Raw genomic sequence first — 16,546 nt, forward strand, 5'->3', positions numbered from 1 at the left:
GTATCGATTCATTTCTCTCGATGTTTGCAGACGATGCTAAAATTATGAGAAGGATTAAAACAGAAGAGGACTGTTTGAGGCTTCAAGAAGACCTAGACAAGCTGAAGGAATGGTCGAACAAATGGTTGTTAGAGTTTAACCCAACCAAATGTAATGTAATGAAGATAGGTGTAGGGAGCAGGAGGCCAGATACAAGGTATCATCTGGGAGAGGAAATTCTTCAGGAGTCAGAGAAGGAAAAAGACTTGGGGGTTGATATCACGCCAGACCTATCTCCTGCAGCACATATCAAGCGGATAACATCAGCGGCATATGCCAGGCTGGCCAACATACGAACGGCATTCAGAAACTTGTGTAAAGAATCATTCAGAACTTTGTATACCACATATGTCAGGCCAATCCTGGAGTATGCAGCCCCAGCATGGAGTCCATATCTAGTCAAGGATAAGACTAAACTGGAAAAGGTTCAAAGGTTTGCCACCAGACTAGTACCCGAGCTGAGAGGTATGAGCTACGAGGAGAGATTACGGGAATTAAACCTCACTTCGCTGGAAGACAGAAGAGTTAGGGGGGACATGATCACCACATTCAAGATTCTCAAGGGAATTGATAGGGTAGATAAAGGCAGTCTATTTAACACAAGGGGAACACGCACAAGGGGTCACAGGTGGAAACTGAATGCCCAAATGAGCCACAGAGGTATTAGAAAGAACTTTTTTAGTGTCAGAGTGGTTGACAAATGGAATGCATTAGGGGGTGATGTGGCGGAGGCTGACTCCATACACAGTTTCAAGTGTAGATATGATAGAGCCCAATAGGCTCAGGAATCTGTACACCTGTTGATTGACGGTTGAGAGGCGGGACCAAAGAGCCAGAGCTCAACCCCCGCAAACACAACTAGGTGAGTACACACACACACACACACACACACACACACACACACACACACACACACACACACACACACACACACACACACACACACACACACACACACACACACACATACACACACACACGCACGCACGCACATACACACACACACACACACACACACACACACACACACACACACACACACACACACACACACACACACGAGTCACACAAATACATTACCTTCTCCCCCCCCCCCTCCCCTTTCACACTTCCACTGTAGCATACCAGATATTCCCTTCCCCCCTACACCCAAAACCTTCCCACACAGTGGGACCCCCTCCATCTCCCTCACATATCAGCACTGTAGAGAAATGCCCGACAAACCACTGGAACATTATCTAACACAGTGCACAGTTACGAACCCATTAAGATTTCAACTTAGATTCAACAGAGCAGAAGAAATTGTTAAACACATATGGCAAAATCTTACTAAAGCGACCATACGAGTCATAAATACTCATACCCCGCCCAAATAAAACAGAAACAAGCAACACTTAGTGGGCCAGCCAGAGGCTTAGGGTCAGCGCAAGAACATCCCTGTAAAAAAAAAAATCTCCCTCACTCCCTCCCACCACCTGACCACCTGACCTGAAGTGACCATCTCTGCCCATCCCACCTCCCCAGTTTCCCACCCATCCCCTTCTACAAACACACACTTACACACACACACGCAAGCACGCACCCACATGCACGCACATGCACAAAGTAACTACCAGGTGTAACTGGTAGGACGCTCCAGTGGATAAGGGAGTACCTAAGTAATAGGAAGCAGAGAGTTACAGTGAGGGGTGAGACCTCAGATTGGAGTGAAGTCACCAGTGGAGTTCCACAGGGCTCTGTACTCGGACCTATCCTGTTTCTGATACACGTAAATGATCTCCCAGAGGGTATAGACTCATTCCTCTCAATGTTTGCTGACGACGCCAAAATTATGAGAAGGATTAAGACAGAGGAGGACAGCTTGAGGCTTCAAGAAGACCTGGACAAGCTGCGGGAATGGTCCAACAAATGGTTGTTAGAGTTTAACCCAAGCAAATGTAATGTAATGAAGATATGTGTAGGGAGCAGGAAACCAGATACAAGGTATCATTTGGGGGATGAAATCCTGCAAGAGTCAGAGAGAGAAGAAACACCTGGGGGTTGACATCACGCCAGACCTGTCCCCTGAAGCTCATATCAAGAGGATAACATCAGCGGCATATGCCAGATTGGCTAACATAAGAACGGCCTTTAGAAACTTGTGTAAGGAATCTTTCAGAACATTATATACCACGGTCTGACATGTATATATATATGTCAGACCAATCCTGGAGTATGCGGCTCCAGCATGGAGTCCATATCTAGTCAAGCATAAGACTAAACTGGAAAAGGTTCAAAGGTTTGCCACCAGACTAGTACCAGAACTGAGGGGTATGAGCTATGAGGAGAGACTAAGGGAATTAAACCTCACGTCACTGGGAGACAGAAGAGTTAGAGGGGACATGATCACCACATACAAGATTCTCAGAGGAATCGATAGGGTAGATAAAGACAGACTTTTTAACACAAGGAGCACATGCATTAGGGGACACAGGTGGAAATTGAGTGCCCAAATGAGCCATAGAATCGTTAGAAAGAATTTTTTCAGTGTAAGAGGAGTTGACAAATGGAATGCATTAGGATGTGATGTGGTGGAGGCTGACTCCATACACAGCTTCAAGTGTAGATATGATAGAGCCCAATAGGCTCAGGAACCTGTACACCTGTTGATTGACGGTTGAGAGGCGGGACCAAAGAGCCAGAGCTCAACCCCAGCAAGCACAATTAGGTAAGTACAATTAGGTAAGTACAAACACACACCCATAACATGCACGCACACGCACACACACTCACCCAGAAATTCACACACACACACAAACACCTAAGCTCATATCAAGAGGATAACATCAGCGGCATATGCCAGGTAGGCTAACATAAGAACGGCCTTTAGAAACTTGTGTAAGGAATCTTTCAGAACATTATATACCACATATGTCAGACCAATCCTGGAGTATGCGGCTCCAGCATGGAGTCCATATCTAGTCAAGCATAAGACTAAAATGGAAAAGGTTCAAAGGTTTGCCACCAGACTAGTACCCGAGCTGAGAGGTATGAGCTACGAGGAGAGACTACAGGAATTAAACCTCACTTCGTTGGAAGACAGAAGAGTTAGGGGGGACATGATCTCCACATTCAAGATTCTTAAGTGAATCGACAGGGTAGATAAAGACAGGCTATTAAACACAAAGGGCACACGCACTAGTGGACACAGGTGGAAACTGAATGCCCAAATGAGCCACAGAGATATTAGAATGAAATTTTTTAGTGTCAGAGTGATTGACAAATGGAATGCATTAGGAAGTAATGTGGCCGACTCCATTAACAGTTTCAAGTGTAGATATGATAGAGCCCAATAGGCTCAGGAACCTGAACACCTGTTGATTGACGGTTGAGAGGTAGGACCAAAGAGCCAGAGCTCAACCCCAGTAAGCACAATTAGGTGAGTACACCCATAAACACACTCACACACACACATACACAGGCCCAGTGTAGGGCCTCGTAGCCTGGTGGATAGCGCGCAGGACTCGTAATTCTGTGGCGCGGGTTCGATTCCCGCACGAGGCAGAAACAAATGGGCAAAGTTTCTTTCACCCTAAGTGCCCCTGTTACCTAGCAGTAAATAGGTACCTGGGAGTTAGTCAGCTGTCACGGGCTGCTTCCTGGGGTGTGTGTGTGTGGTGTGGAAAAAAAAAAAATAATAATAGTAGTTAGTAAACAGTTGATTGACAGTTGAGAGGCGGGCCGAAAGAGCAAAGCTCAACCCCCATAAAAACACAACTAGTAAACAACTAGTAAACACATAGAAACACACATACACACACACACACACACACACACACACACACACACACACACACACACACACACACACACACACACACACACACACACACACACACACACACACAGTTGAGTTGTCTGACCTCTGAGTTGAGGTCAGACAGCCGCAGAGGTCAGAAGGGTCTGGGAAGCTCTTGCGTAGATAGTTAATTGGGGGGAATAATCAGTGTATATGCGTATATGAGGGTATATGAGTGATTGAATAACTAGTAAGCTCACTCAAACCACAAGAAAGTGAAGAAAAACAGTAGAAACAGCACCACTGAAAATACGTGCTGAGTGCATCGTGGTATTGTGAAATTGTGGAGCCAAAATTGTGGAGCCGGAGTGACCTCACCACTAATGACCTCACCATCTGTGACGCGGGACGCAGGGACCTCACATCTTGACCAGCCGTGTGGAGTACTTTCTCGCCTGTTTGTGCTGCAGATTGTGCAAGGTATTGAGGAGCGCCTTTTTGGCTAGGTTATTACTGCAATGACAAGATCAGGAAGGGGTTCAAGGTCAATCACCAGCAGGGATGATGAGGAGGACAGATTTATAGACAAATTAATAGGGAAATTTGTAGAGAGAAGGAGCGATTGGATGGAGGATCTAATCCAAGGGATTAAAAGTGAGTTATTTCAGCAAATACAGGATGCGGTAGAGAGGCAGAAACAAGAACTTATGCTCTATGTTCAGGAAGAGATTAGGAAGGGAAGAGAGGACTGGGAGAGGGAATGTGCTCGGATCACAAACGAATTGGGAAGGATTAACAGCATGGCTAAGGACAGAGGATTAGTGGGGGATGGGTTAGTGACTGTGGTTGGGATGGAGAATCCCCAGGGGACAGGCTACCAGCACGACAATGAAATACTGAGGAGACGGTCTATTATAATACATGGATTATTTGAATCTGGAGCACCACCAAGACAAGAGAGAATAGAGACGGAAAAATATGAATTGCATGAGATATTGAGGTGTATTGGAGCAGGAATGGCAGAACACGAGGTGGATATCAGCCGGCGGGTTGGACCTTACAATTGTACCAAGAATAGACCTGTTCTGGTGCAATTCTGCAATGAGGAGGCTGTGGAGTACATAATGAGGAACAAGCATTTACTCAGAGGAAGTGAAACCCATTACAATGTGTTTATATAGAGAGGTTTATGACGAAAGATGAGCAAATAGCCCACAAGAATAGGTGGCATGCACGACACCGAACTATCCTCTCAGGTAGTCTCACCTCCCAGGTCACATCCCAGGTCACCTCCCAGGTCACCTCCCAGGTCGCATCCTCCCCAACTCAGCCCTCCTATACCTCCCCCCCTGCCTCAGAGCCCCAAAACCCCATGCTTCCCCCCAAAACCCCCCTGTCCCTCCCAGGTCGCATCCTCCCCAACTCAGCCCTCCTATACCTCCCCCCCTGCCTCAGAGCCCCAAAACCCCATGCTTCATCCCCCCAAAACCCCCCTGTCCCTTCCACATTTGCACCTCCCCAATGATTCCCCTGCCCCTGCTACATCACACACCTGTCAACGACCCCAGTGGGTCAAGCCATGCCCTCCCCAAACCCACCTTCCCATCCCCCCTCCCCTACTACCCCTTCCTACTCCCCTGCCCCTTCTACCTCATTGCCTTCAATTCCATCTACTCCATCCCAGCTTCCACTGCACCCATCTTACACTCACCCCCAAACCCCACCCAACCCTCACCCCTTCTATGCACCTCCAGCCCACATTTAACCCTCGCACCTTGTGACCCCCTAACACCTTCCCCCATCTCCCTCTTCCCCTCTTCTACCCCAAAACCCCCAATTCCCCCCTAACTAATACACCCTCTCTTCCACTCCCAGCACCCATGCTCCATTCTCCTCTCAGCCCTCTGCCCGCAATATCCCTCTCCCCCCAAACCTCTCAACCTCTATCTGACTCTCAGTCTCACTCTAGTTCTCAACCCCCCTATGCTTTTCAGACCCTTAACTTTCAAACCCATTATGCCCTTTCTACTCCCCCCCCCCCTAGATGCCCAGACCCCATTCGCCTATCAGGCACTCCCAGGCACCCCCTAGCACCCCCCCATTCACCCCCACAGTCCCCACTCGCCCCCCAGACACGCCCCAGTTCCCCCCAGACCCCCGGTGAAAGGGGGAACTCTGACACCCGAGTTTCCAAGAAGAGTCTCAAAGTTTGGTACACCAATGCTGATGGGGTAGCCAATAAAGCAGAAGAGATAAAAGAAAGAGTTAGTGAGGCAGACCCAGACATAGTGGCAATAGTGGAAACTAAAATAAATGGCATGATCTCGGATGCAATCTTTCCAGAGGGGTACCAGGTGATAAGAAAAGAAAGGACACAGAGACAGGGAGGAGGAGTGGCACTCCTAATAAAGCGGAAATGGAAGTTTGATGAGCTGGAAAATCCGGGTACCAATGAAAGCACGAGCTTCATACATGGAACTCTGACAGTGGATGGGAAGAAGATTGTAATCTTGATACTCTACAATCCCCCACCAAACAGTAGAAGGCCCAGGCAAGAGTACGAGGACAGTAACAAGACATGTATAGATGAACTGCAGAGGGCAGCAACTATAGCACATAGAATGAGAGCGAAGCTGCTGGTCATGGGGGACCTAAATCACGGAGAGATAGATTGGGAAACGAGGAATCCCCATGGCGGGGAGGAGACCTGGGGAGCGAAGCTGGTAGACGTTATTGACAGGAATTTCCTAACACAGCATGTGAAGGAAGATACTAGGGAAAGAGGAGGGGATACGCCCAGCCTATTAGATCTCATTTTCACCCAGAATGTAGAAGACATCGAGCAGTTGGAACATGAAATACCACTAGGAGCCAGTGACCATTGTGTCCTAGTCTTTGACTACATGATGGAGCCTAAAATTGTGACCAAAGGACAAGAGGTCCGGGAAAGGAGACTTGATTACAGAAAAGGGGACTACAGAAGGATAAGGGACTACCTGGGAGAAGTGCAGTGGGCGGAAGAACTTAGAGGAAAAACAGTGCAAGGTATGATGAACCAGGTCATATTGAAATACAAGGAGGCTGAAGAGAGATTTATTCCAACAATAAAGGAAAAAAGCAGGAGGGAATATAATAACCCATGGTTTAATAGACAGTGTCAGGAAGCAAAGGCGAGAAGCAGGAGGAAGTACAGAAGACAAAGGACAGAGGGCAACAGGATTAGATGTAACAGAGCTAGGAATGATTTCATTAACATAAGACGAGTGTCGGAAAGAAATTATGAGAATGATATTGCAGTCAAAGCGAAAAAGCAACCTAAACTACTACATAGCCATATAAGAAGGAAGATGTCGGTAAATGACCAAGTGACAAGACTGAGGAAAACAGAAGGGGCATATACAGAAAGCGACAAGGAAATCTGCGAGGTACTGAATGCAAAATTCCATAGAGTGTTCACAACCGAGCCTGAGCAGCTCCCAGTGTTAGAAGCGATTACCCTAGATGTAAGACTATCAGATATAGAAGTGAGAGCAGAGGAGGTAATGAAACAGTTGACAACACTGGATGCAAATAAAGCTGTTGGACCAGACAAAGTATCACCGTGGATACTTAAAGGGGCAGCGCAGGCTCTCAGCGTGCCTCTGGCAATGGTCTTTAATGAGTCACTTATGTCGGGAGAATTGCCCAGTTGCTGGAAGGAGGCAAATGTCGTACCGATTTTCAAGAAAGGTGATAGGGAGGAGGCACTTAACTACAGACCCGTATCACTGACAAGCATCCCCTGCAAAATACTTGAAAGAATAATTAGGCTAAGACTTGTTGAGCACCTGGAGAGCCTTGGGTTTGTAAACAAGCACCAACATGGGTTCTGGACAGGGAAATCATGCCTAACAAACCTTTTAGAATTCTATGATAAAGTAACAAGGATAAGGCAGGACAGAGAAGGCTGGGCAGACTGCATATTTCTTGACTGCCAAAAGGCCTTTGATACAGTACCGCACATGAGACTGCTATACAAACTTGAGAGGCAGGCAGGAGTAAGCGGAAAGGCCCTAGTATGGGTGAAGAACTACCTAACAGGAAGGAGCCAGAGGGTAATGGTAAGGGGCGAGAAGTTGGACTGGCAAACAGTAACAAGTGGAGTACCTCAAGGATCGGTGCTGGGACCAATCCTCTTTCTAATTTATGTAAATGATATGTTTACAGGAGTGGAATCATACATGTCAATGTTTGCGGATGACGCAAAATTAATGAGAAGAGTTGTGACAGTCGAGGATTGTAGGATCTTCCAAGAGGACTTAAACAGGTTGCAAAGATGGTCAGGGAAATGGCTACTGGAGTTTAACACCAGTAAATGTAAAGTTATGGAAATGGGATCAGGTGATAGGAGACCAAAGGGACAGTACACAATGAAGGGGAACAGCCTACCTGTAACGATTCGAGAAAGAGACCTGGGAGTGGATGTGACACCTAATCTAACTACTGAGGAACATATAAATAGGATAACGACAGCAGCGTACTCTACACTGGCGAAAATTAGAACTTCATTCAGAAACCTAAATGAGGAGGCTTTTAGGGCGCTTTACACTGCCTACGTGAGACCAGTCTTAGAGTATGCCACGCCATCATGGAGCCCCCACCTGAAGAAACACATAAGGAAACTGGAGAAGGTTCAGAGGTTTGCGACGAGGCTTGTCCCAGAGTTACGAGGGATGGGATATGAAGAGCGTCTGAAGGAACTGAACCTTACGACACTAGAGAAAAGAAGGGGGAGAGGAGATATGATAGGGACATATAAAATACTCAGGGGAATTGACAAAGTGGAAATAGATGAAATGTTCACACGTAATAATAACAGAACGAGGGGACATGGGTGGAAACTGGAAACTCAGATGAGTCACAGAGATGTTAGGAAGTTTTCTTTTAGCGTGAGAGTAGTGGAAAAATGGAATGCACTTGGGGAACAGGTTGTGGAAGCAAATACTATTCATACTTTTAAAACTAGGTATGATAGGGAAATGGGACGGGAGTCATTGCTGTAAACAACCGATTGCTGGAAAGGCGGGATCCAAGAGTCAATGCTCGATCCTGCAAGCACAAATAGGTGAGTACAAATAGGTGAGTACACACACACACACACACACACACACACACACACACACACACACACACACACACACACACACACACACACACACACACACACACACACACACACATGTCAACCATACTTCATCATTACTCATCTAGTTGTGTGAGTGGGAAACAGACTGGTATGTACCCCCTCTCTGGTCAATTAATCAGGTGTACAGTGTGAGGTAAAATATTATCAAATTCTTGTTCAGGATAGTATATATATTTAAAATCTCAGCGTGGCTCCTTCTGGGTAGAAGTTACCGTTTACGGGAACTAGTGACACACGCACGCACGCGCACGCACACGCATGCACTCAAGCCCACATACGTATGCACGTACACACACACGCACACACAGGCTAGAAGGGATTAACACCTTTCGTGGAAAGGAGATAAAACCTCTCATAATCCACCCCCTCTCTTACCCCTTCTCTTCCCCCTCTCTTACCTGCCGTTAGCTGAACACCTCACCTCCTATTAACCCCATCCCACGCGCACACACGTTCTCTCTCTCTCTCTCTCTCTCTCTCTCTCTCTCTCTCTCTCTCTCTCTCTCTCTCTCTCTCTCTCTCTTTCTCTCTCTCTCTCTCTCTCTCTCTCTCTCTCTCTCTCTCTCTCTCTCTCTCTCTCTCTCTCTCTTGCTCTCTCTCTTGCTCTCTCCTTGCTCTCTCTCTCTTGTTCTCTCTCTCTCTTGTTCGCTCTCTCTCTCTCTCTCTCTCTCTCTCTCTCTCTCTCTCTCTCTCTCTCTCTCTCTCTCTCTCTCTCTCTCTCTCTCTCTCTCTCTCTCTCTCTCTCTCTCTCTCTCTCTCTCTCTCTCTCTCTCTCTCTCTCTCTCTCTCTCTCTCTCTCTCTCTCTCTCTCTCTCTCTCTCTCTCTCTCTCTCTTGCTCTCTCTCTTGCTCTCTCTCTTGCTCTCTCTCTCTCTCTCTCTCTCTCTCTCTCTCTCTCTCTCTCTCTCTCTCTCTCTCTCTCTCTCTCTCTCTCTCTTTTGCTCTCTCTCTCTCTTGCTCTCTCTCTCTTGTTCTCTCTCTCTCTTGTTCTCTCTCTCTCTTGTTCGCTCTCTCTCTCTCTCTCTCTCTCTCTCTCTCTCTCTCTCTCTCTCTCTCTCTCTCTCTCTCTCTCTCTCTCTCTCTCTCTCTCTCTCTCTCTCTCTCTCTCTCTCTCTTGCTCTCTCTCTCTTGCTCTCTCTCTCTTGCTCTCTCTCTCTTGTTCTCTTTCTCTCTTGTTCGCTCTCTTTTGCTCTCTCTCTCTCTTGCTCTCTCTCTCTCTCTCTCTCTCTCTCTCTCTCTCTCTCTCTCTCTCTCTCTCTCTCTCTCTCTCTCTCTCTCTCTCTCTCTCTCTCTCTCTCTCTCTCTCTTGCTCTCTCTCTCTTGCTCTCTCTCTCTTGCTCTCTCTCTCTTGTTCTCTCTCTCTCTTGTTCGCTCTCTTTTGCTCTCTCTCTCTCTTGCTCTCTCTCTCTCTCTCTTGCTCTCTCTCTCTCCCTTGCTCTCTCTCTCTCTCTCTCTCTTGCTCTCTCTCTCTCCCTTGCTCTCTCTCTCTCTCTCTCTTGCTCTCTCTCTCTCCCTTGCTCTCTCTCTCTCTTGGTCTCTCTCTTGACAAGGGGCAAAATTGCAGGAGGCCGCAACAGGGACACGGGAAGCAGCCAGGGTGATCAAACGAAGGAATTGCTAACCCAAGTTCTGGAGGAATTCAGGAGGGAGATGAATGAAATGAGGATTACAATTAACAATATGCAAAGTGAGCTGGCATCAGCAAGGGAGGAGATCAAATCTCTCACAGAGAAAAATAAAGAGACCGAGCATCAAATTATCATCCAAAGGGAAGGTGGGAATGTTACATTGGAAGGAAATGTCTCTGTACCTGAAATATTTGCGGACATACTGAAAAAGAGCTCAGAAGCAATGGACACAGTGAGGGAGGTAGCGATGCAAGCAGCTACGTCACAGGAAGCAGCAAGGTGCACCACTCAACTGCTGGAGAGAAAAAGATCAGTGGCAGTTGTAGGCATCAAAGAACAGGAAGGATCCAACAGGCAAGAATGGAATGGCAAGGATAGAGAGGCAGTACATGGGCTACTGAAGGGGTTACAGATGGAAGGGGCTGTACATAACATTGAGAAGGTTTTCAGGTTGGTCTGGTACAACAAAGACAGAACCCGACTTGTAAAGGTGGTGTTTACAAACGAAACCACGAAGGAGGATATTCTCAAAAGGAAGGGTCGTCTGCAGCATGTGGAGGGATACAAAAAAGTATTCCTGCAGAGGGACAGGACGAAGGAGGAGAGAGCCAGGGCAGAAGAGGCAAGGAGGAAGCGCAGGGAGAGAGGAGCAAACCAGGAAATCACAGCCCCCAACACAACAGTCCCAGAGACAAGAGGCGAACCCAATACCAGCATCCCAGCAACACCAGAGGGGAGGGCAACACCACCACCCCCCTCTGCATAGAAACCCTCCCTTCCCCTCACCCTTCCTGCCCCCACCCAACCCTCCCTCCCCCCCACCCCATTCTGACCCTGACACCCCATCCCCATTCCCATCATGTCCCCTCCTCCCACCTTTCCCCCTCCCCCATCATCCCATACCCTCCCTATCCCTCCTCCCCCCTCACCCCGTATCCTCCATGTCCTCTCTATCTCCTTAACCCACACCCTACCTGTCCCCCCTTCCCTTTAACCCCCACCACCCACCCCAAAATCCTCTGAGACCCTGCAAACCACCTCACAGATCCTCTCACCAACGGAACAGCTTCCCACACCAGCAAAATGCTCGCCAAGAAAGGGACATGAAAATGAACAGAAGAAAGTGAGCTTTAAGGCGATGTACACTAACATAGATGGGATTTAAAAAAAAACAAGTGAACTTGGAGAATGGGCACTAGAAGAAAACCCAGACATAATAGCACTCACAGAAACAAAGCTAACGAAAATCATAACAAACGCAGTGTTTCCACAGGGCTACTATGTAGTGAGGATAGAGAGAGAAGGGAGAGGAGGAGGTGGTGTAGCTTTGCTACTAAGAGAAGGTTGGAGTTTCGAAGAGATGGTAATTCAGAACTGTGAAGGTTTCAGTGACAACATATCAGGCACCAAAGCAACTGGAGGACAGAAAATTATAGTAGTAGACATATATAACCCCCCACCGAATGACAGAAGACCCAGACAGAAATATGATAGAAACAACTTGGCCACCATTAATATAATAGAGAGAGCAGCTTCTGTGGCTAGCAGGAACGGATCCAGACTTCTAATCATAGGAGACTTCAACCATGGGAAGATAGATTGGGGGAACAGAGACCCACATGGAGGCCCAGACACATGGAGAGCTAAGCTGCTGGATGTGGCAACAAGAAACTTTCTAAGCCAACACGTCAAGGGACCGACAAGAATGAGAGGAGGGGATGAACCAGCCTTGCTTGATCTGATATTTACCCTAAATGAGTCGGATATAAGGGAAGTTAAGTTGGAAGCCCCCTTGGGAATGAGTGATCATAGTGTATTGAGCTTTGAGTACCTGGTTGAGCTGGGAATTATCACCCCAAAAAAGAACTGGGAACCAAAGGGCTGGCGTACCGAAAGGGAAACTATGAGGAAATTAATAAATTCCTATGGGATATACACTGGGACATAGAACTCGGAACCAAGTCCGTACAAGACATGATGGACTATGTCACCCAAAAATGTCAAGAGGCTGTAAGCAGGTTTGTCCCACCCAGAAGGGAAAAAACAGAGAAGCAAAGGAAGAATCCGTGGTTTAATAGGGAATGTATGAAAGCAAAAGAGCTGAACAAAAGGGCATGGAGGAACTTCCGTAATAACAGAACACCAGAAAGTAGAGAGAGATACCAGAGAACCAGGAACGAGTATGTTAGTGTGAGAAGAGCAGCTGAGAAAAGGTATGAAAATGATATAGCTAATAAAGCCAAGACCGAACCAAAGCTACTACACAGTCACATAAGGAGGAAGACACCAGTGAAGGAACAGGTAATGAAACTTGGGCGAGGACAGGTACACAGAGAATGACAAAGAGGTGTGTGAAGAACTCAACCCAAGGTTCCAGGAGGTCTTTACAATAGAACAGGGAGATATCACGGCGCTAGAAGAGGTGGTAGCAAACCAGGTGACCTTGGATAGGTTCGAAATTACAAGAGATGAGGTCAAGAAGCACCTATTGGAGCTGGATGTGAGAAAAGCTGTTGGGCCGGATGGAATCTCGCCATGGGTATTGAAAGAGTGTGCAGGAGCACTTTGCTTACCACTCTCCATAGTGTATAGTAGGTCACTGGAAACGGGGGACCTACCAGAAATATGGAAGACTGCTAATGTAGTACCAATATACAAAAAGGGTGACAGACAAGAGGCACTGAACTACAGGCCAGTGTCCTTAACTTGTATACCATGCAAGATGATGGAGAAGATTGTGAGAAAAAAACTAGTAACACATCTGGAGAGAAGAGACTTCGTGACAACCCATCAACATGGGGTTCAGGGAGGGTAAATCTTGCCTTACAGGCTTGATAGAATTCTATGATCAGGTGACAAAGATTAAACAAGAAAGAGAAGGGTGGGCGGACTACATTTTTTTGGACTGTCGGAAAGCCTTTGACACAGTACCCCATAAAAGGTTGATGCATAAGCTGGAGAAACAGGCAGGAGTAACTGGTAGGGCGCTCAAGTGGATAAGGGAATACCTAAACAATAGGAAGCAGAGAGTTACATTGAAGGGTGAGACCTCAGACTGGCGTGAAGTCACCAGTGTAGTTCCACAGGGCTCTGTACTTGGACCTATCCTGTTTCTGATATACGTAAATGATCTCCCAGAGGATATAGACTCATTCCTCTCAATGTTTGCTGACGACGCCAAAATTATGAGAAGGATTAAGACAGAGGAGGACAGCTTGAGACTTCAAGAAGACCTGGACAAGCTGCAGGAATGGTCGAACAAATGGCTGTTAGAGATTAACCCAAGCAAATGTAATGTAATGAAGATAGGGGTAGGAAGCAGGAGACCAGATACAAGGTACCATTTGGGAGATGAAATACTTCAAGAGTCAGAGAGAGAGAAAGACCTGGGGGTTGATATCACGGCAGACCTGTCCCCTGAAGCTCATATCAAGAGGATAACAGCAGTAGCATATGCCAGGTTGACTAACATAAGAACGGCCTTTAGAAACTTGTGTAAGGAATCTTTCAGAACATTATATACCACATATGTCAGACCAATCCTGGAGTATGCGGCTCCAGCATGGAGTCCATATCTAGTCAAGCATAAGACTAAAATGGAAAAGGTTCAAAGGTTTGCCACCAGACTAGTACCCGAGCTGAGAGGTATGAGCTACGAGGAGTGACTACGGGAATTAAACCTCACTTCGTTGGAAGACAGAAGAGTTAGGGGGACATGATCACCACATTCAAGATTCTCAAGGGAATCGACAGGGTTCATAAAGACAAGCTGTTTAACAAGGGGCACACGCACTAGGGGACACAGGTGGAAGCTGAGTGCCCAAATGAGCCACAGAGATATTAGAAAGAACTTTTTTAGTGTCAGAGTGGTTGACAAATGGAACGCATTAGGAAGTGATGTGGTGGAGGCTGACTCCATACACAGTTTGAAGTGTAGATATGATAGAGCCCAATAGGCTCAGGAACCTGTACACCTGTTGATTGACAGTTGAGAGACGGGACCAAAGAGCCAGAGCTCAACCCCCGCAAGCACAACTAGGTGAGTACAACTAGGTGAGTACACACACACACACACACACACACACACACACACACACACACACACACACACACACACACACACACACACACACACACACACACAGAACTAAGAGGCATGAGTTACGAGGAAAGGCTGCGGGAAATGCACCTTACGACACTGGAAGACAGAAGAGTAAGGGGAGACATGATCACAACCTACAAAATCCTCAGAGGAATCGACCGGGTAAACAAGGATAAACTATTCAACACTGGTGGAACGCGAACAAGGGGACACAGGTGGAAACTGAGTACCCACATGAGCCACAGAGACGTTAGAAGGAACTTTTTCAGTGTCAGAGTAGTTAACGGATGGAATGCATTAGGCAGTGATGTGGTGGAGGCTGACTCCATACACAGTTTTAAATGTAGATATGATAGAGCCCAGGAGGCTCAGGAATCTGTACACCAGTTGATTGACAGTTGAGAGGCGGGACCAAAGAGCCAAAGCTCAACCCCCGCAAGCACAAATAGGTGAGTACAAATAGGTGAGTACACACACACACACACACACATTGGAATAGGAAACAAACATGGCAGGGAGAAGACGAAACACAGAGACAAGAGAAGGAGAAGATGTCTCGCTTCAGGATTTACTCCTTCAATTGTTGGGAGAAATCAGGGAGGAACTATAGGTAATGGGGGGAAAAGGTAGCCAACCTGCAGGATGAACTGAATGAGGCAAGGGAGGAGAATAAGAAACAAACATGGCAGGGAGAAGATGAAACACAGGGAGAGAGGAGAAGGAGAAGATATCTCGCTTCAAGATTTACTTTTTCAAATGTTGGGAGAAATCAGGGAGGAACTAAAGGTAATGGGGGAAAAGGTAGCCAACCTGCAGGATGAACTGAATGAGGCAAGGGAGGAGATTTAAAGCCTGTAAGAAAATCCCCGATATCAGACATGAACCAGCCCTCAGGAAGATAGTATTGTATCTGTAGACGGAACTTCTACAATACAACCCTTATTTGCAGACATACTTAAAAGGACCATAGAAGTTGTCTCTGCAGTACAGGAAATTGCCATGAAAGTTGCTACTTCTCAGGAAGCTGCAAGATGCACTAGCTGACTGATAGAGAAGAAAAGAGCAGAATTCATTGTAGGTATTAAGGAGCAAATAGGGGCCAGTGCAGGGGTGAGGAGAGATATGGACAAAGCCACAGTCAAAGATATCCTCGAAAGGGTACAGATGGAGAGAGAAAAACAGAATATAGAAAAGGTTTTCTGGCTTGGCCGGTACAACAAGGACAAAGATCGATTGATAAAAGTGGTTTTCAAAATCGAGGACACAAAAGAAGAAATTCTAGCAAAGACGAGCAGCCTATTCAATGTACAGAAGTACAAGAAGGTATTCCTGCAGAGGGATATGACCAGGGAGGAGAGATTGAGGGCAGAAGCAGCAAGGAAGGAGCGCAAGGAGAGAGACATAAATCAGGAAACCACAGCCCAGAACGTTTCGATCCCAGAAGGGAGTAGGGAACCCTCCACAGGCCGTTCAACAACCCCAGTGGGAGGAGGATAACACCCACTTCCCACCCAATAGAAGCCCTACCTGCCCTAGCCCCAACACTTCCCCACCACCCTAAGCCCTCCCTTCTCTCCCCCACCCCACTATTCCCTCCCTTCTCCCCCAGTCCCCTAAGTCTTCCCTTCTCCCCCACCCCATTAAGCCATTCTTTCTCCCTCACCTCCCCCCCAAGCCCTCCCTCCTCTCCTGCCCCCACGAGCCCTCCTTTCTCCCCCTCCCCCCCCCCCCCAGCCCCTTTTTCCCTCTCTCCCCAAAGGCCTCCCTTCTCCCTTACCCACCCAAGCCCCCCTCTTTTCCCACCCCTTCAAGCTC

This window comes from Procambarus clarkii, chromosome 28, assembly GCF_040958095.1.
Source record: "Procambarus clarkii isolate CNS0578487 chromosome 28, FALCON_Pclarkii_2.0, whole genome shotgun sequence".
Taxonomy (NCBI): Eukaryota; Metazoa; Arthropoda; class Malacostraca; order Decapoda; family Cambaridae; genus Procambarus; species Procambarus clarkii.